The 22,196-nt window shown below is 46.1% G+C and overlaps 1 protein-coding gene across 1 annotated transcript in view; it reads left to right on the top strand.

The window, feature by feature from the left end:
* Window positions 1-22,196, top strand: part of IGFBP7 (insulin like growth factor binding protein 7) — an 83,393-nt gene that overhangs the window by 51,082 nt on the left and 10,115 nt on the right. The window lies entirely within an intron of this gene.

The following is a 22,196-nucleotide window of genomic DNA, read 5'->3' as shown; positions in this document are numbered from 1 at the left end:
GATAGTTTAATTAAGGGTACACTCAGTTGATTGCGGAGAAAGTTCAAAGATGTTGTTTCAGTTATTTATTGCTACACAATAAATTAGTCTAAAACTTGGAAGCTAAAACAACAGTGAACATTTGTTATCTCACATAGTTGTTGTGGGTAAGAAATTTGGGACTGGCTTGGGGAGGTAGTTCTGGTTTAAGGTCTCTCGTAAGGCTGCAGTCAAGATGTGCGTGAGGACTGCTGCCGTCTGCCAGCTTGGCTGGGACTGCAGGTTCTGTTTGCACATTGGCTCACTCACATGACCGCACTCAAGGGGACTTGGTGCCTCATCCCTCGGGCCTCTGCATTGCACTGTTGGAGCCTGGAGCATCCTAACAACATGGCAGGTGGCTTCTCCCAGAGCAAGTAATCCAAGAAAAAACAGAAAGGAAGTTGAAATGCCTTCAGTGACCTAGTCCCAGAGTCATAAATTGTCACTTCTACCATATTTTGTTTCTTAGAAGGGAGTTACTAAGTCCAGGCCCCATGAGGAGAGCAGAATTAAGCTCTACCTAAGAAAGGAAAGATTGGGCCCAGCCGGTGTGGCTCAGTGGTTGAGCATTGACCCATGCACCAAGAGGTTGCTGGTTCGATTCCCAGTCAGGGCACATGCCCAGGTTATGGGCCAAGTCCCCAGTGGGGGGCATGCTGGAGGTGGCCAATCAATATTCTCTCTCATTGATGTTTCTATCTCTCTCCCCCTCTCCTTTTCTCTCTCTCTCAAAATCAATAAGAAAAAAAAATTTTTTTAAAGGGGAGGATTGGCTCATCAATAGATGAGTGGATAAAAAGCTGTGGTACATGAACACAATGGAATACTATGCAACTGTAAGAAAGAAAGATATCTCTTTTTTTTTTATCCTCACCCGAGGACATTCTTTCATTTTTTTGTTCAGGTAGAGTGGGAGGGAGAGAGAGGAAGAGAGGAAGAGAGAGAGAAACATCGACGTGAAAGGGATACATCGAGTGGCTGCCACCAATCAGGGCCGGGGACAAACTGCAACCGAGGTATGAGCCCCTGGCGGAAACCGAACCCAGGTCTCTCTGGACCGCAGGCTGATGCTCCAACCACTGAGCCAAACCAGCCAGGGCAGATCTCTTACCTTCTGAGACGACATGGAGGGACTGGAGAGTATTATGCTAAGCGAAATAAACCAATTAGAGAAAGACAAATATCACATGATCTCACTTATTTGTGGAATATAATGAACAAAATAAGCTGATGAACAAAATAGACCCAGAGACATAGAAGCAGGATTCAGACTGACAAACCTCAGAGGAGGGGGCGGGGGAGAGGGAAGAGATAAACCAAAGCACGTATATGCATATATGCATAACCAATGGACATAGACAGCAATGCTGGGGGACAGGGAAGGATTAGGAGGAGGGTGTCAATGGGGGAAAAAGGAGAAACATCTGTAACAAAAATTAATTAAATTTTTTAAAAGGGAGGAATGGCTAAGAGCATGGGAGACCCACACAGCAGAAGGGATGCACAGGACCTAGACCAGATACTCCAGTGATGCTGGGTGACAAAAAGAATGTGGACTCTAGCTTACATCTGTGGTTGGTGGGTGGCTGGGTTAAGAGGTGGGGGGAGAACCAGGGAACAGCTAGCCAGCCAAACCAGAGAAGCAAGTCAGGGAAGCTGACCAGGGAGCAAAAGTGGGTGCTCCAGCCCAGCCCAGGAGCCTGGAGGGAGGAAGTACTATCTGCCCATCAGACTTCCTCTGGCTGCCCTTACAGCGCCTTCAGCCTCTTCTCCACCAGAGCTGCTCCTTCAGCCCAGACCCCACATTTCTGTGGCGTGGGAGAAAGGCTACCATCTCGGTGCTGTTTGCCTCAGGAGTTGCTTCTCTGAACCAGTTTGTCTGTTGGCAGTTTCAGAACCCCACGCCTTAAGAGTGAACCCTCTTCTCACTGTGGAATTAGATTCCAGGGATGGCTTCTGTGTTTTTCCCAAAGCTGAGCTTGTGTTTACTTCCTAAATTGGCCTGCTAACCTTCATAGACTGAGTTTATTTGTCTTGATGGATGAATCAGTCCCAAACTCATCTCTTTGGCTCCAGCTCTCTTGGCAGAGAACACAGGAAGATGGTTTTTGCTTATGTGTGTGTTTTGGGAGGATTTTTTTTTTCTTTGTTTTTGTGTCTCAGCCACAGCCAGTGGGTGAGCCAGCACCTGGGACCTCGACAAGCCTCCATGCGTGGGCTGAGCTCTCATGGGGAGTTCTACCCAGTAATGGTCCTGAATTCCAGAGCAGGCTACACTTTTCCAAATCCAAGGTTCAGAGAGACTAGGGAAATTACTTTCCTGGAGCCAGCCTTATCTTATTTGTCCATGTTCCATTCATGCAGATTGGAAATACTCCCACAGCTAAGCTGCACACTGCCCCTCTGCCTGGGAAGCAGAACTGGATGGCTAATGGCTGTGCTCAGCGCCTTTCTAATCTCTCCGCCTCACACTGTTTAAATGCTGGCCAGCTGATTGAGAACAGATAATGGTTTTTTCTGTGTTATTTATAAAGCACAAGGAGATGAATTCGTATAGTTCTAGTTATTTTTCTGCCAGCATCCAGGAATGAGCTTAGGCAAGTGTTTAACCCCCACACACCTCATCTATAAAATGAGAATTTGGACAAGATAGATCTTGGGGTTCTAAAAAAGCTCATTGGTTATACAATACTTTAGGAATATGAAAGTATTAACAGGGAGGGATTTACATACTACGAGAGGAGAATCTCAGTACTGTTTCCTGTCGCCCATCCCCCTAGAAAGGGCCTGTCCCTTAGGGGGAGCTTTTCCTCTGCATGTGGAATCAGCAGTTCCTTCATGTCTGCAAACAGATTTTAACCTGACCCTTACAAATGTTTTTAACATCTTTGGATAACTGGGGCTACACTTAGCTGGTTTTCTTTTAAATCCATCTTTTCCAATGTAATATTGCTTAGCAACACAGAATTACACTTTTGCACTTTTAAGTAGTTGCCCCAAAAGTCACTGTAACTTCTCCCACCAGAAGTTTGACCACTGACCCCCAATTTTTAAATCTTACAAATTGATTAATAAGGGGAATTTTGCTATAGAGTCCATTCTTGTCCTTTGTCTCCTAAGTCTTATCTATATTGTTTAATGGGATAGCTATTTCTTTATAGATTTTGAACATATGATCTATCTTAGTATAAGTGTGAAAATACAGAATCAGCACCTTTGGCTACTTTACTGCTCCGGCTGAAAGGCTGAGTCAGGAATATAGAAGGGCATACCTAAACAGTGACCTGTTGGCACCTAGCAAAGGCTGAGGACCAATGTTTAAATAGGCCACAGTTCACTGAAATCTCTCCACTTCAACCTCTCCGAAATGCTAAAACATGCCCTTGTACAAACTCTGGAATTAAAGTACAGTTGACCTTGAACAACATGGGTTTGAACTGTGCGGGTCCACTGTACCTGGGTTCTTTTCAATTGACCTGTGTAGGTCAACTGACCCACGCAGTTCAAACCCATGTTGTTCAAGGGTCAACTCCGCATATATGTAGTGCTGACTGGAGTTATATGAGGATTTTCCATTGAGCTGAGGTCAGCACCCCTAAGCCCATGTTGTTCAAGGATTAACTGTGGTTATAGCTAGCTAGACCTCAGCGTTGTTTTAATAATCAACAGCAAAGAAAGACAGTTTCTTGGAATAGCTCCTAAGCTCATACTAATTTGAACCTTCAGGTGAAAATCCCAAGGAAACCTGGTGTACGGGTTGGTGGTGGCGTTGGTTCTCTCAGCCACTCAGCAGTTTGTATACCGCCTACTCAGTGCTAGCCGTTGGCACGCAGAGAAGACGTGGAGACAACAAGCTGATGGGTCCTTACCGGCATTGAGCCCACAATCTAGTGGGATGTGCAGACACAATTATGATGCATTGTGAAAATGCTGTGATACGGATAAATACAGAGACCTCTGGAAGCAAGAAGGAAGCCCCCATTCTAAATGAAGGGGAAGTGGGTGAGGGCGACAAAGAATAGAGAGCAGTGAAGAAGGAAGGTTTGTCAAAGGAGCTTTGCCAGACAAAAAGATAACTAAACCAAGACCTAAAGGATGTCTAGGAGTTAACCAGGCAAAGGTAGGGAGGAATGGAAAACGGGGAGAATAGTCCAGGAAAAGGAATGGCATGTGCAAAGGCTAGAGTCTAGAAAGAGCAGGACACATTTGAGGAGCACAAGAAGTTTATGATGGTTGGACCTCAGAGTTCAGGAGGGATGTGGCAAGAAATCAGGCTGGGAAGATACTCAGGGCCAGATCTTATTTATTTGAGATTTTATAGTTTAGTAAATGCATTCATGTAGGACTCTTCTTTCTTTTTTGGCAGTTATGAATTTTTTCTCAAGATGAAGATATAAATCTAAAGCATATCTAATCTTAGAGAGGAAACATGTTCACTAATATAAAGATCGCTTGGCTCTGCCCGAGAATGTTTACTCTGTGCTAACATTGCCTTTGCAAGTTCTCATAGGATTCTTGCCTATATAAGGTACTTTCTAAGAATATGGCATCATCGTAGTCATTTGCAAGAAAAAACATGAAGCATGTTTTCAAATACTGATTTTCACATTAAACATTCACTGGGGCCATTAAAATCCAATTAAAAGGGCTGGAGTTCCCAGATTGTTTTATTCTATGGGTAAGACTCTAACCATATGGTCATAGTAGGGCTAACATCTGCCCAGCATTATACAAGAGGAGCATAATTCTCACCTATTTGGAGTTGCAAGTCCAAAGTACCCAGAACCACTAAGACAAAAATAACACCTCTGAAACTTTTCAGGCCAGAGTGTGAACGGTGAGCCATGACCTCTCTTTTGTATTTCTGGCAATTATGTGGCATGCTCTCCAAAATATACTAATGTTTTTATTCTTTTGTTTTTCCTTGCATCATGATATCTTGTAGACATAACTAATCTCCTTGGCTTGACATTGAAAACCTCTGCAATCTAGTCTGGCCTCCAGTTCTCAAGATGTCTTTTCCTTGTCTTGAAGTAACCTCACACCCCAACAAAACAAAACGAAACAAGACAGAATACCTTAGCCGATTATGTCAAGAGGCACCACGGTAGCCTAGAGAAAGCTCTGAGTGTAGATTCAGAACCTAGATTCATGTCCTGGTCACACCACTCGCAGTCTAGGTGACTTTGCACAAGACACTTAACCTTACTGAACCTCAGTTTCTTTATCTGTAAAATGACTAGTTTGGCTCACAAGGTTGTTGGGGAAATCAAGATGAAGTAATGGCTATGAAGTCTCTTTGTGGAGTGTAAAGCCCAGTGTTAAGTATTGTTATTTTTCCTGCAAGGAACACCCCAGGTGATATCTCACCTCTTTGAGTATGCTGATCCCCTTGCCTGGAATGTCCTTACCTACCTCACCCACCATCTTTAACTTTTTTTTTAATATGTTTTTATTGACTTTTTAGAGAGAGAAGGAGAGAGAGAAGCATCGATGTGAGAGAAACATCAATTAGCTGCCTCCTACACGGCCCCAACTGGGGATCAAGCCTGCAGCCCTGGACATGTGCCCTGACTGGGAATGGAGCTGGGACCTCTCAGTCAATGGGACGATACTTGATCCACTGAGCCACACCAGCTGAGCCATCTTTAACTTTTTTTTTTTTTTTTATCCTCACCCGAGGACATTTTTCCATTTCTTGTTCAGGTAGAGTGGGAGGGAGAGAGAGGAACAGAGAGAGAGAGAAACATCGATGTGAAAGGGACACATCGAGTGGCTGCCACCCGCACAACCGACCAGGGCCGGGGACAAACTGCAACCGAGGTACGTGCCCTTAGCAGGAACTGAACCCTGGTCTCTCAGGACCGCAGGCCGACGCTCTAACCGCTGAGCCAAACCGGCCAGGGCCCATCTTTAACTTTTGAAAGCCCTTTTCCTCTTCCAGGAATTCAATTCTGACCCACTCAGTCGAAATAGTTTTATATTTATATCCAGTCAGTCATACTTCATCTATATTATAATTGTTTATGTACTTGTATATTTTTCTATACTTCCTGGATTGTAAACCCGTATCAGGTAAGGAGTCCAACCACATCATCTTTCCACCCCTCACGTCACCCAGCTCCGCACTCAGTTCATGGAGGACCTGAATGAATTAATCTACTCCATGTTTTTATCTGCATGATGCCACACAATGCTGAAATTCGATTTAGTTAGTATCCCTGTGGATCTTTCTCAACTTTTATACCATTTCCAATAGGGATTTTCCCTTAAAGAATAAATTCAGCTGGGCAATAGTGAAAGTTAGTGCTCTAATTAAAGGATGGATATTAAAGTTAATGATGAATGGATGGCATTTTTCTTTGAATATCCCCTAATTATTAGGAACTAAATGTCTAGCCAGCCCAATTTTACACCTGGTGATCACTATATTCCAGATCATTTTTAAAGAATCTTCTGAGCATGTTACAAGACATTGGGAACGCTATCTAGTGCTGACACTATGGACTATTTGTGGAATTATTATTGTTATTCCCTATTATTATTGTGTAGGTAAAAATGCTGTTTTCTCATTAAAAAAAAAAATTGCCCTGGCCAGTTTGGCTCAGTGGTTGGAGCATTGGCCTGCAGACCAATGAGTCGAGGGTTTGATTCCGGTCAAGGGCACATACCTCGGTTGTGGTTCAATCCCCGGCCCTGGTTGGGGTCATGCAGGAGGCAACCAGTCGAAGTGCCTCTCTCACATTGATATTTCTCTCTCTGTCTCCTTCCTTCCCTCCCTCCCACTCTATCTGAAATTCAATGAAAAAAAATATCCTCAGATAAGGATTAAAAAAAAAAATAATAATAATAATAATTGCTTAGAACTGTCTGTGAATGGGATCTCTGAGCTCCAGAGATCATGACCCTCGGTTTCCATGCAGGCCAACCTCCCATGGATAGGTGGCAGGATTGAAGACAGATTGGATGTTTAGCCAACGTCATACTTGCTTCAAGGGTCTTGTTCTTATTGTTCCTATTTGTGTCTACTTGGAGCTTTCTTCTCTTCAAGTGTCAGTTTGACTGAGTTAAGTCCCAGAGACAGTCATCCTTTCTCATGAGTAGATAAGCCTGGATCTTTACCACCTTTCTGCCCTTGTTCACAAGCAGAACAGCCTCTCCGCCTTGTAAAAGCATCATCTTTGAAGGTCCCGCTGCCTGAAGGAGTCACATATTTGTTATACAGATTCCCTAAAAATGTACCCAGAGGGACTGAGGAGGTATAAACTGCAGCTTCCATATCAATTTCAGGAAGATCGAGGACATTTTCTTCCCGAGACTCTAAAGAACAAGTTTCCTACTTTTATGTATGGCTGCTCTGAAGAGGTGCCAAATCTGAAATTCCAGCTGTTCTGGGAGGAAATTATTCTCCTTTGCTTAAACAAGAGAACAGACGCTCCAGGGCTGGAGCCGGTGGCTGCTCTAGAAGGGAGACCTGTTTGGGGAAATGTGGTTCTACGAGGGGAGAGGCTTCCTCCCTGAGGCTCACTCACCTGTTCGACACTTTGCATGTAGTTATTCCCAGTTCTTAATCTAGCTCTTCAAGCCCAAGGGTCCACTGCACCCACCACCACCATCTTGTCTGATGTGCATTTCCTCTCAGCGCGTGGAAGGAAGGTCTTGTGCTTCTGCTGGAACACACGGTGTGTTCACAGTGGTGCACAAAGCAAGTGCACAGTCTCAGGCATACTAAGTCCCCAGGACACATATACGCACAGAGTACGCGGGGTGTTCAGTCCCTGTCTGAGCATGAGGGACAGTACTGGAAAATACTGAACGGGGGAAGAAATGTGAAATCCTACTAGGAAGCTGGGAGGAAATCTGAGAGCTCTCAGCAAAGCCGGATAAACAAAGGATGAGACTTGGGGTAAACAGCCTGGAGCTTTCCTGTCTGTGGACATCACAAAGGAGCACAGAAAATAACCAGAGGGCACCAGTGGGAGAGAAAAACACTGAGAAAGAACAGGGGAACTGTTATGCTGGCTGATTAACGTCTGGGGTTGTCGGCCAAGGAGGCAACTAACTGTAACCAAGAAAGAAGTGAAAAAGAGGCTGAGGCCTGAAGGCGAAAACATCACCCAGTAGAAATGCCAGGCCCAAGCGCAGCGGCCCCACACCCTGCTCCCGGCCTCCAGGGGGCCGGTTTCCTCACTCAGATCCCTCCTCTTGCTTCCTGCTCCTGGCCTCTGCAAGCCAAGTCCAGTGTGTCTTGACAGAGAGGCGAGCTATGCAAAATGAGCAAAGGGAAAGGGTCCCGATTGAGTGGGATTTTAAATAAGACCCCAAAACCCCACCTCTGTGCACTGCCATTAAGGGTAGGAATTAGGAAGGCAGGAGGGGGCGGGGGTGGGGCTGGGGATAGGAACCAAAGGCTTTATTTTAGGAAAAGGGAAAATAACACAGAACTGTGAAGTCTCTGATAGCAGGCAACCAAAGCTCTGATAAAGGAGGAGAAGTCACACTGTCCACAATTTCCCTGGAGGGCTTAAAACAACAGTAACAACAATGAAGTTGTTGTTACCAGGTTTCTGTATCCTTCGCCTGCCCTTCGCTCCAGCTCCCGGGCTGTTCTCTCTTCTCCTTAAATACTTGTGTCTCCCAGGTGTCCTTGGCCTCTCTCTGGAAAGACTGGGGAGACTTTTGTCTTCAGATCTGTCCTTTCGTCCACCCGCCCCGCCCCACCCCCGCTTACTTTCCACCTTCCTGTCTTTCTCATCATCTGTCTCCTGCTCTGAAGCCGCATTTCAGTTGAGTGATTCCTTCTAGGGAGTTTTTAAACAATATCAGTGCCAGATGCCACGCCCAGGCCAACGTGAACCTCCGGGCGTGCAGCCCAGGCTGGGCACTGGTTAGAGCTCCAGGAGGAGCCCAGTGTGCAGCCAGGGTTGGCACCCACTGTGCAACGGAACCCTTCCTGGAGCTGCTTCCCAGCTGGCTCCGTGTGTCTGGCGCCTGTCACCCCTGCTGACGCCCCTGTGCAGGGTCTTCCCCAGCGTGCGTGACCTCCTGAGACTGAGCGAACCTGCTCTCTGATGACTCCTAGTTTAAAAGGGGGACCCTGTGCTGCAAGGTCCGTCTCCGCAGGCTGCTCTGGAGCCGCCGGCTGGGCTGAAGACTTGCTGGGACTCCTACGATGTCAAGCTCTTTCTTGGTCAGAGAGGGGAACCGAGGGCTCATCCAGCGCTCAGGGAGCTGAAGCACTTTAATCTTCTACTGAAGACCTGGGCTGGGACGCTCCCTGGTAGCCAGGCTGTCCACTGGACAAGGAACGGCAGAACTAGCCCCATGGTTCTATCTTCCCAAGGCCACCTGGGAGTCCAGGCCTCTGCTTTCCAGAATGTCTAGGCACTAGGTGGAGCAAGACCAGCCCTCCTGAAGTTGAAGGCCTTGTGGGAGTCCCTCACTTTCTTCCCCCCAGCGGCAGGGTTCAAGAACATCTGTTTCTTTGGGACCTCACTGACTGCAACCCTTGTTATTCAGGACAGGGCCTGAGGACCAAGACTGAGCTCTGAGGGGAGGGAGCCTGCCAGCCCTGGAGGAAGACTTTCCTTCAGCTCCGTAAGGAAATACTTCAGGAAGCACTTCCCGTGCTGACGTGCTGCACGGGTGTGGGGGACAGAGGGTGGGCAGGACCTCAGTGATGAAGTGTTCTGGGAACTCACTGTCCAGGTGTCTCGCAATCCCAGAATTAGGTGGCAGTAAGTACCTCCTGTGGAAACTTCCCCACTCAGTTTAGTGTTTATGGAACAGGAAAAAGTGACCCAAAACTGTAATTCATTGAATTAAGGTGTTTCATAGTCCAGACAGGACAGGCCCATGAAATGCAGGAAAAGTATTTCCAAGACTACGGTAACATGAACAAGATACACCCACATGACTAGGGTGTTTCCCTTCATAAAGGCACTCTATATAAAGTCAGCTCTTCCATTATGCACAAACCAAATAAAAATCTAGCCTGCTAATTAACTTGTGTGGCCATCAGTCAGCCTGGTATTACGATGACAGCTTGGATATTTCAGCTTCCATGGCAGCACCACTGAGTAAGTGGGCTCATCCCTGGGCCCTGTTGCTGGCACAGCACCGTTTACTCACCCACCACACGGCTACCAGAGCATCTCTCCACCTTACACATCTGAACTTGACTTAACATCCTTCATGGGTTTACCTTACCTAATGCAGGCCTCTCCCAAGGATGACCCTGGACAACCAGAATCACCTGGGGTGGGGATCATGCCCTGGAGTCGGACCCTTGGTCAGTACCCTACTCTTTCCTGTGTTAGACCCTTTCAAGTTAGGGGGAAAGAATAAGAAAACATGGTCAAGTAAGGGATTTGTTTGCAAGCCACAAATTGTTAAGAATCAACTTATCTGCCCTGGCCGGTTTGGCTCAGCGGTTAGAGCATTGGCCTGCGGTCCAGAGAGACCCGGGTTCGGTTTCTGCTAAGGGCACGTACCTCAGTTGCAGTTTGTCCCCGGCCCCGGCAGCCACTCAATGTGTACCTTTCACATCGATGTTTCTGTCTCTCTCTTCCTCTCCCCCCCACCCCACTCTGTCTTAACAAAAAATGGGAAAATGTCCTCAGGTGAGGATAAAAAAATAATAATAATAATAATCAACTTTTCTGTTTACTTTTCTGTTTTCGTTCCATGCTAAGTTCAAACTTAGGGCAATAATTTTGAGGCACTGCAAGATTCACGATCATAGACAGACATCTGAATACTGTGATGTCTACTCCACAGAAAAAATAGTCTAATACACTCCGGGAAGATTTTCGGCGTCACAGATTGGAGCCAACCTGGGGCATCTCATTAACCCAGAGGCAGCTAGGAGTCCGAAATGTGATCTGCGGGGTCTGTGTGGCCATCACCAGGCTGGTGACACCCTGGAAAGGCCGCTTTCAGAAGGGCCACCCCTGGAAACTCGAGCTGGAGGCTGAGCAGTGCCTTGGCTGTCCACTGCTCTGCCTTTCGGGGGTGGGTGAGCATGGGTCAGGGCTCAGCAGCGAGCTGCTGGAATTCCCTCCAGGGAAGCTGGCGGGGGCAACGCTGGCTCCCTTCCATCCAAAGCAACCCACCAAACCTACCCAGGGCTAAAATGTAAGCTGGACGGCATTTTCCTTAGCACCACTGTGTGTCCTTTCCCCTGTCTCCAGTCCAGTGCTTTCCTCAGACGGACATCCCTGCTTCTGTTCCTGAGTGGCAGCCTCCTCTTACCCGGGCCCACAGCGTGTGGCTGGTTCCCGTCTTCCCTACATCTTGTCAGCTACTGGATAGTGCTGGTCCTTCCTGAACAGTCCCTCAAGCCTGCCTCTTCCCTCTCTGTTCCATCACCACAAACTAGATTTACGCCCCTAGTCCCCAGCCGGTTGCAGTCCTGCTGCAAAGGCCTGCAAAGTCAGCTCCTGAAATGCCACTTGAATCATGTCACTCCAGAGGGGCCCGAATCTCAGCTTCCCTCCTTCATGCAGCGCCCCTCCAGCAGAGGGGTGCTCTCCTGCCTCCACACCTCGGGGTGCTCTCCTGCCTCCACACCTGGGGTGCTCTCCTGCCTCCACACCTCTCCTCTGCGGGTGAAAGCCTTCCTGACAGGCCTGCTCAGGTGCCACCTCCTTTTCCCAGCCACCGCAGGTTCAAAAGGTGAGTTTCCTCCATTCCCTGAATAAGCATTTTGTATCAGCTCCAATCATAAGGAATTTACTTTGAAATAAAAACAATAGCTAATACTTGTTGAGTATATTTTTTTTATCCTCATCCAACAACATTTTTGCATTAATCTTCAGATAGAGCAGGAGGGAGAGAGAAATGTCAATGTGAGACAGACACATCGACTGGCTGCCACCCACATGACCCCAACTGGGGCCGAGGACAAACTGCAACCGAGGTACGTGCCCTTAGCGGGAACTGAACACAGGACTCTCTGGTCCATGGGCCGACGCTCTAACTGCTGAGCCAAACTGGCCAGGGCCTACTTGTTGAGTATTTACCCCAGGCCAGGGACTGTGCTAATTGCTGTTTCTTGTTTTGTCTGTCTGATTATCTAATGACTTGGGTTTTATTACACCGTCTCACAGATGACTGCACTGAGGATTTAAAAACGTGTGCAGTGTCACATAGCTCAGATGTGGCAGAGAAAGGAGACTTCTCACTTCCAAAGGTTGTGCTCTAAACTCTACAGACCTATCCCTCCCCAGCATTTTGTTCTCAGTCTAAATGTGTTGAACTTATACTCTGGTTTCTCTTCAGATCGCATAAATCTTTCGCCTTTTACTAAATATGTTGAACCTCCCCCATCCCACCCCAATAAATTATATTTGGAAGACAGGAAGCAGTTCTTACACACTTCTCCCTGGCAGTGTTTGGCAGGGCCCCATCATTATCAACTGTTGTTTTTTATTCCCACTAAAGTGCAAATGACTAACAGTAGTTTCTATGACTAGGTAACGTTTCCTTAAACTAATACCCTGAAATCAAATCTAAACTCTGCTGCTTAATGTTTAGTACTTATTTCTCCTCTTGCTGTCCTCAGCTGACATCCTTGACACTCTGAGCTACTTTCCATACCAGGCCCAGCTGCTACGTCACCCCACCTCGGGAAGTTCCCAAAATGAGTTGCTTGGCAAGTGGCTCCGCTCTTTAATTAGCCATACCGTTACGGCTTCCCCTTATTAAATATCAGGAAGTTTGCGCATGTTTCATCTTCTTCCCCGACTTGGCCGTAGTGCTTTCCTACTATTCTTTTCCCATTTTGTGCGGTTGTTTGGTGCTTTTCCCTTCAATGTGTTATCAGAACTCAATCTGCAGACTTTTGCCAAGTTGTCTTTGCTCTTTATCTCCATATGTGGTGTCTCAGTTCTTTCCCAAACCCTCCTTTTTTGGTATGAATGCAAATACCCTGCGTGAACTATTCCAGGACTCAGCATCTTTAAGAGTCTAGAGAAGTGTGGTTTACAAATCTACCATAACTTACAGAAGTCTTTGTACTCAGCGGTCTTAGCCGTATTAATAAATACTCAGTGAGAGCTATAATGCAAATAATATAAGCCAGCATGATACAGAAATCTTTTGTTCTTGTGAGGATGATAGATGATCTTTTCTCCCCAGCAGATCTACCCTTCTCATTGGGATTCTTTTGATTAATATATATTCAAATTAATTTGTATCCCTTGATCATGTACTAATTGGTTGGTGAGTGGCCAAGAATCATTGCTTATAGCAAAAGAAAGTCAAGTGGAGGATTAAAGAAAATCACAATGAATGATCTTTCAGCGGATCTAAAAGGAGTGGCTATAACACCACTTGGGTTAGGTGCCTTGCCAATAGGAACACGGGTGCATTTTCAAGACAGTGGCTGTATTCTCAGGTTCTGTTTGGCTAATCATGTTATCCGTAATTTACTGCTGCCCCTTCCCACTGCACACAATCTTGGCTGTCCCTCCTTCCAATGAACATGAAGGACATCTGATCCCAGAGATCCTGACTCATGTCTGACTCCATCAGGACACCAAGCATCTTCAGTTAGCCCAGGGAAAGCATCAGAGAACAATGATGCACTAAGGTGTGTGGCACGAACTGTGAACCCAATAGGATTGCAGGAGAGGAGAAGTAAGTGGGAACTCGAGCTGTGGAAAATGTCAAAAGGAGATGAGACCCTGCGCTTGAAATAAAGAATAGGGCATAGATAATAGATGAGAGGAGGGAGGACATTCCAAGTACATAAGTACGTCAACATAAGCAAAGGTTCTGGAAATGGTAATGAGCAGGACTGTGGGTGAGTGTGATTGTCGAGAGCAAAGCAAGAGTTTGGGTAGAAGTAAGAAAGAAATAAGATCCCTGGCCAGTGTTGCTCAGTGGATAGAGTGTCAGCCTGCAGACCAAAGGGTTGTGGGTACGATTTCCAGTCAAGGGCAGGTACCTGGGTTGCAGATTCAACCCCTGACCCCAGTTGGGGTCGTGTGGGAGGCAACCAATCAACGTGTCTCTCTCACATCAATGTTTTCCTCTCTCTCCCTCCCTTCCACTCTCTCTAAAGATCAATGGAAAAATATCCTTGGGTGAGAATTAACAACAACAAAAAAAGAAGTAAGAAAGAATGTGGATTTGTAGGGTATAAATGGGAGAAATGATGGGGGAAATGAAGCAAAAAATATTATGTGGTTAAATACAATAACAATACTGGACAAAAACTGACTATTAAAAAGAATTTGACTTTTAACTGTTTCCCAGGCTCAACGGAGTATATTCAACTTCAAAACATGACCTCTCCTAACATCTTCTACACAGCTCTTTCAGATAAAAAATAATTGGCTAATAGATAATGGCTGATACCTTTATAAGCTGTTTTGGGTTTTTTTTCATCACGAGAATGAACTTTGTTATGAGTCACACATGTTGCATTTAGATAGTGAGGAGGGGCACTGGACTGCTTTACAAGGGTGAGAGCCCCAAAGCCCGGTGGTACAACCTTAGAACCTCAGAGCTTCATAGATGTCAGAGAAGCCACATGACTGTGCTCTCGGAAGTATTCATGATAGGGACGCTTACTTCCATGCCCAAAGAGAGGATTCTCAGATCTGCTCTGGTTTCCTCTTCTATACAAACGGGTAAGTGGCTTGTTCAAGGTCACTTGGCTATAAGCAGTAGACAAGATTCCACAGCCAGGTTTTCTGTCCCTGGGTGTGCTTTGTTTTTTTGTTTTTTAAATAGAAACATGGTAAGGACATCTTAGGTCATGTCTGGGGAGTGTTTTGTGTTCTGTTGGAGACTAGGGAATTGTTCACATACTTCTTTTACATTATCCCCATGTTTTTTATAGGATGATAAGTTTTAACTCTGTGTTCTTTACTACAACTTTATGTAAAATCAGCTTGAATGAATTGCTGATCAGGTTCAAAATTAATTCCATTTCAGGGTCTTCTCCTCATGACATTTGTTTTGTGATAACTGCCCTTCTTAGCTTCTCCAGAACCAAATAAAAATATTCCAGATTTAAATCCATCCATCATATTAACCAATGTCACCCCAATAAGTGTAATAAAAAATAAATATAGCCCAGGCCAGTTTGGCTCAGCAGTTCAGAGTGTTGGCCCGTGGACCAAAGGGTGGTGGGCTCAGTTATGGTCAAGGGCACGTACCTCGGTTGCAGTTGTGCTGGAGGCAACCAATCGGTGTGTCTGTCTCACATCAGTGTTTCTCTGTCTCTCTCCCTCCCTCCCACTCTATGTTAAAATTAATAGAAAGTGTCCTTGGGTGAGGATAAATAAATAAATAAATAAATCTATCCATAATTCTTCCTTTTCTATGGCTTTAGTGATTTCTAGGAACATAGTTATTTCTAGGTTATAATTGAATATTCCTAAAGTATTCTGCTAGTCTGTGGATCATTATCTAGAACAGCAGTTCTCAACCTGTGGGTCGCGACCCCTTTGGAGGTCGAACGACCCTTTCACAGGGTCACAGGGGTCGCCTAAGCAAAATTACAGAAGTACGCCCTGGCCAGTTTGGCTCAGCGGTTAGAGCGTCAGCCTGTGGTCTGGAGAGACCCGGGTTCGGTTCCAGCTAAGGGCACGTACTTCGGTTGCAGTTTGTCCCCGGCCCTGGTTGGTCGTGCGGGTGGCAGCCACTCGATGTGTCCCTTCACGTCGATGTTTCTCTCTCTCTCTCCCTTCCTCTCTCTCCCTCCCACTCTATCTGTACAAAAAATGGAAAAATATCCTCGGGTGAGGATAAAAAATAAATAAATTTAAAAATTATAGAAGTAGCAATGGAAATAATTTTATGGTTGGGGGGGTCACCACAACATGAGGAACTGTATTAAAGGGTCGCGGCACTAGGACGGTTGAGAACCACTGCTCTAGAACTTAATTCAGAGGGGTTGAGGAGGAGGATGCAGACAGGTAGAGATTCTGCAGGAGACATCTAACTCCTTCTAGGTACTTTTTTTTTTATTCCTCACCTGAGGATATTTTTCCATTTATCAGTAGATAGAGTGGGAGGGAAGGAGAGAGAGAGAGACGGACAGAAACATTGATGTGATAGAGCCACATCGACTGGTTGCCTCCGCACGACCTGACCAGGGACCAGAGACCAGGGCCAGGGACGAACTGCAACCGAGGTAACGCCCTCGACCGGAATCAAACCCACGTCTCATTGGTCTGCGGGCCAGTGCTCTACTGCTGAGCCAAACCAGCCAGGGCCCTTCTAGGTACTTTTAAGGTAACACTGCTTCATTAAATTAAATTATAGTTTTCTTCCCCATTTAAAATTTTCCTCTTTCTTGCTACAACTGCACTTAGGATCTGGCTTTCTTCATTTTATCTTTTTCCTCCTTCTCTTCCACTTCCTCCCTCCCTTCTTTCTTCTTCTTTTCTTTCAAGGAATGATTTTTAATGGTTTTTTTAATCCTCACCTAAGGATATTTATCATTAGATAGAGTGGGAGGAAGAGAGAGAGAGAGAAAGCAAGAGAGAGAAACACTGATGTGAGAGAGACACATCGACTGGTTGTTTCCCACATGACTTGACCAGGGCTGGGGACAAACCGCAACCGAGGTACGAGCCCTTGACCAGAATCGACCCACAACTCATTGGTTCGAGGGCCGATACTCTAACTGCTGAGCCAAACCGACCAGGGCAAGGAATACTTTCTAAGGTTACTAGGCAAGAGTTATAAAAATTGAGGGATAGCCCTGGCCGGTTTGGCTCAGCAGTTAGAGCGTCGGCCTGTGGTCCAGAGAGACCCGGGTTCGATTCGCGCTAAGGGCATGTACCTCGGTTGCGGTTTGTCCCCGGCCCTGGTTGGGTCGTGCGGGTCGTGTGGGTGGCAGCCGCCCGATGTGTCCCTTTCATGTTGATCTCTCTCTCTCTCTCTCTCTCTCCCCCCCCCCTTCTCCCTCCCACTCTATTTGAACAAAAAATGAAAAAATGTCCTCGGTTAGGATTAAAAAAAAAAATTGAGTGATCCAGAAATGAACTTAAAGAGTTGAGAAAAAAGAGATTGAATGAGAACTACGTCAGGAAAGGTAACAAAGGAAATGGAGTGGCCTGGTTTGGGTACAGTCACTTGAGACAGAAAGATACGAGGTGGAGAAAGCCTCGGGGTAGATATTCTCACCTCGGCCACCAGGCAGCACTGTGGACAGCTCGGTTGCTGTCTGGAGTTGCCCAGGGGAGGAAAGGGGAGGAGAGTGGTAGTGGGCAGTCATTTAATTCTGTGTACAGGATGTTTGCCAGACAGATGTGTGAGCAGCCTGAGGTCCTTACCGGAACCAAGGCAAGAATAAATAAATAGTTAAACCGATTCTGCTGTTTGTTCCTGTACATTTCCATACTCTGAGACTTGCTCTAAGTGGAATCCAAACACCATGCATGACTTAGATGGCAGTGTTATGGTTGTCCTTGGCCTGGCCTCCAGGACTGATTTTGAGCTTTCTGCCTGAAAATGAGCTCAGAATGAACTGAAGGTCCTTTTTTCTTCAAAACAGAAATAAATTCTGGATCTGCTTTGGCATTCTTGGAAAGAAGGCAGAGTGGAAGGAGTTAGTCATTTGGTAAAGAGTCCTTCCACTGAGCACTCTCCTTACATAGAACAGACCCTTCAGGAACTGAGTTTCACTGCGCTTCTGTGCAGTGAAATTGCTTATCGGTGGAATATGTGGGGTGCTGGGTCCTTAGAGCGGGGCGGGGAGTGAAGTGTCATTGGATCTGCCGTCGCATTAGCCCTAAATATTTTTGCCATCCCTTTGCTTTCATACAAGACTGTCTACTTGCTGTCTCTGAGGACCACTCTTAGTCACTTCCTTACTCTATCTCACCGGTGTTGTCACTCATCTTTCTGTAATGCTGCTGTTTCATGCTTTTATCAAGAAAGTCTCCAGTCTTTCTTCATTGTCTGAGGGAATTTCCAATTTTCAGACGAGTGGCAAAGAACCAGGCAGAGTTTAGTAAGTAGATGAGCCTGTGGGTACCAGCACTGAACAAAGGAAGCAAGAAGAACCTGAAACCTATGGATTCTTCCCACCCGGGAAGTCAGGTCGAAGCCAGTCCGCCTCCATCTACTCTAGGAGGTCGGTTGATCACTTGAACATTAGTCTAATCATTGCTCTGACTTTCCTTTGTAAGAGACTATACATCAGAAGTTGGCACTTTCTAGTTTAGATATTGTTTATTAGTTTTCATGATGTTACTGAATCCAACAATTGTTCAAGGACTTTTGAAATAACTAAGGGTTTTTATAAATGTTGTGCAGCAAACTGGTCCTAATGGTCCCTCCTCGTCCCCTCCACCCCATCAACTCAACAGGAGTCAGTGACTACTACAGATTTTTGTTGTTTGGAAATCTTGTAGAATTCTAGGGATAGCCTAGTAGCAGAATTGACAAAATCACTTACGTTTTTAGAACGGTCCAGATACTGAGTCAGCTCATTAAACTAAAGTGTCATATGCATCCCAAGGGCTGGGAGACAGAAGGAGTTCAGAACCCACAATATAATTTGTCCTTATCTTGAACGCTCAGTGGTGGCTCTCGTGGAAAATATTCCTGGGTTCAAATGTTTTAAAAGAATTCTTGCTCCTCCTTAATTGATCTGCTTTCTGAAATAAGGAGAGGATTGGAGGGAGATGGATAGAATGGATCTGCCCTCTATTCAGTGCTTTAGTTTAGATACAGTTAATTCTAAATTATGCTCTGGTTATTGGCACAAGGACAGGCACACAGACCAAAGGAACAAAACCGAGAATCCAGAGTAGACTCACACATGTATGCTTAGTGGGTTCACCACAAATCGCCATTATGATTCACTGGGAAAAGGATGGTCTTTTCAACAAATAACGCCAAGACAATCAGATGTCCTTTGGGGGAAGTGGGGGAACTCTAACCTCTACTTCATAGCATACACAAAAATTAATTCAAGATGGACCACAGGGAAGGGGGTTGGGGGTGTGGGTGAAAAAGATGAAGGGATTAAGAAGTACAAATTGGTTGTTAGAATGACAAACCTCAAGGGGAAGGGGGCGAGGTGGGGTGGGAAGAGAGAAACCAAAGAATGTATATGCATAACCAACAGACACCGACAGTGGTGTGGGGAAGGCAGGAGGGGACGGGAATGGGGAGGAGGGGGTCCAGGAGGGGGGGGAGGGACATCTGTAATTCATTCAATAATAAAGATAAGTTTTAAAAGAAAAGAAAAAAACATGAACCACACACCTAAATGTGAAAGGTGAAACCATACAGCTTACAGAAGGAGACAGATCTTTACGGACTTGGGCTAAGCAAAAATTCCTTTCACAGGACACAAAATGCACTGATCTTAAAAGAAAAACTTGATAAGTTGGACTGCATTAAAACTAAGACTATCTTAGTTTTTAAATTATACCAGGGGAAGAGTCCATACCGTGTCCTGACAGGAAGTCCGGCAGAACTTCTTCCCTATGCTCCCAGAATCGGCCCTGACCCAGACGGGTGATGCACCTGCTGACTATGGGGCGATGGATGCAGGATAAACTCAGTGCTTTGTTGCGAGGCTGAGACCTCACAGTGAAAACGCCTTACATTCCTTGTGTGCTTTTGATATGTGAAAGACAGCTTTGTTCTGAGCCCTCCAAATCTCTGAGCACTGGCGTGTTCTTCCTGGAACAGTCCCTTGAGATCCCCTGAGCTTTGATGTCATCCTACTAAGTCTGTGTGTGGGAAGGAGGACAAAGCCACGTGGGGGCCCTCAGAGGTGAGCAAAAGTAGTTCAAAGTCCAGCCAGATCCGGTTCTGTGGTGTCCAAGCCCTTGTGATCCCAGGGCCCCGGAGGAAGCCTGGGATGGGCTGAGGCCCAGGCAGCCCTTTTCAGGGTCCTGTGTTGGGGCAGTCTGACTAGGAAGCGTCGGAGACAGAGCCAGAAACACAGAAACATAGCACCACCATGCTCAGCTCATCAACGTTTGCAACCGAAAAGCCAAGACTCCTGGCCAAGAGAGAGGCTTCCTCTTTCTGCCCGTGGTGTAGAGGGAAGGAAACATGAAATATATTTAAACCTTTCAAAACTTTGATTGTTTTGCACATTCTTGCAAAGGGGAAAAAAAGTAAATGCCCCGGGGATTTTTTTTTTAAATCAGCTTCTAATACTTCAGATGAGTGGGAAAAATGTTACATGCTGGGATCATTTCCTTTCTGTTTCAAGATATTAATGGTGTGCTGGAAATAGCCTATTGCAAAAGGGAGACTGCGTGTTCCTTGAATGCTGATCATGCCAGAAAATTTTCCAGGCCTAAGGGGAGGTTGTCCCTTTCCCAGGCTCTTAGACATTCGCCTGGAAGGCCCAAGGCAGCAGAGAGCTGACATTCAGAGGGAATTCTTAACTCATTCATTCAAGAAACAGCGCTGAGCCTGAGTACAGGCCAGGTTTGGTTCTGGAGCAGTGCACTGTCAGCCCGGGAGCCCAGCTCCCAGCTCCGCTCCCCTCCTCCGTGCACTGTCCCTGGTCTCTCTGAAGGCCCCTGGTGCCTGCAACCTGGCATTCAGAATTACAGAAGTCAACTTCTGATCTCCACCTGTTGAAAAGTTGGTGTGCACGTCTCTTCTGCTGCAGATGATGGGGAGCTAGCACCTCAGCAGAAGAGAACAGGAAGCAAGCACAGATCTTTCAGTATCTGTTGGCTTCAAAAGTGTTGCAGTTCACCCTGGCTGGGTAGCTCCGTTGGTTAGAGCATCATCCTGATACTCAAGGTTGTGGGTTCAACCCCTGGTTCGGGCACGTACTAGAATCAACCAATGAATGCATAAATAAGTGGACCAACAAATCCCTCTCTGTCCTCCTTCCTCTCTAAAATTAATTTAAAAGTTTAAAAATTAAAAACGTGTTGCATTTTCGAGCTGGACCAGAAGTCATCCACTGGGTTTACTTGCATCTGCTCTGGGCAACGTGTGACATATTGAAGTCCTGAGACTTTCCCGTAATGTCTTATCTCGGTAAGGTTGCCTCTCGGTGACAGAGATCAGCACTTCTGTGTAGAGTCAAATGGCAGCTATTTCATGCTCCACTCTGGGCATGGCTGTGTTCCAATAAAATTCTATTTCATGGACATTGAAATGTGAATTTCTTAAAGTTTTCACATTATGAAATATTCTTTTAATTTTCTTTCACCACTCATAAGCCATGCAGGAACAAGTAGAAGGCCAGATTGGGCCCACAGGCCAGCGTTTGCCAACCCCAGGGCCTCTTTTGTAACAAAAAGGATGCGTTCCACTGATGATGGTGCCGAGGGCCTTCTTACTGGAGGGATGTGTAACAGGACTGAGGGGACAGGGAGGTGTCACTCTGGGCTCTCCCTGGGTGGTCCCACACTGGTGACTGTATTCAGACAATGCTTTGACAGGTGCCCCCACTTGCCAATGCCCACTGCCAGGGACCTGGACACTGAGAATCCTAGAAAGAGCCCTCTCCTTGGGGACCCTAGTCACAGTAGACCTGTGGCTGCCTCTCTCTTACCCACTTTCTCCCCCAACCTGTGCTGGGAAGAAAGACCCTTCCACCTTCTTCCTTGACACCCAGGCCACTTCGGTTCAAAGGTGTCTCTTTCTCATCTCCCAGGGCACACAGCACTTCACACTGGTCTCTTTGATGAAAGTCACCATCTCCGCATTATCACCACTGACTTGTCAACCTCAGATCCCAAGCTTCCTAGGGCAGGAACTACTGTCTTCTCAGGAAACTCAGCACATTTTCCAGTGTCTTCTTATATTTATTTTGTTCGTTCCCCAAGGAGTGGTGTATGTTGCCACCCTCTCCCAAATAAAAATACTGGTAAACAAAAAAGGAAAACATTTTGGAGCTAAATTTTCACTATATTAATTGGAAAGACCCAGGTAATGCAAAACAGCTGGCAAATTCAGATTCATTTAATCATTATTGGAGAGAGAGGAAAATCTTATAAACAATACATTTTTCTTCCTAATTATTTTTGTTTTTGTCTAGATGTTTGCATCAAAGCAAAGCTTAATGCCCTAGCTGGTTTGGCTCAGTGGTTAGAGTGTTGGCCCGTGGACCAAAGAGATGTGGGTTCGATTCTGGTCAAGGGGACGTTGACCAGAACTGCAACCTCAGTTGCAGTTTGGTCCCCGCCCTGGTCAGGGTCCTGCCAGAGGCAACCAGT

The sequence above is a fragment of the Molossus molossus genome, unplaced genomic scaffold (assembly GCF_014108415.1).
Source record: "Molossus molossus isolate mMolMol1 unplaced genomic scaffold, mMolMol1.p scaffold_m16_p_1, whole genome shotgun sequence".
In the NCBI taxonomy this organism is placed as follows: domain Eukaryota; kingdom Metazoa; phylum Chordata; class Mammalia; order Chiroptera; family Molossidae; genus Molossus; species Molossus molossus.
Note: the sequence above shows the minus strand (reverse complement) of the source record. Positions and strands in the feature narration are given on the sequence as shown.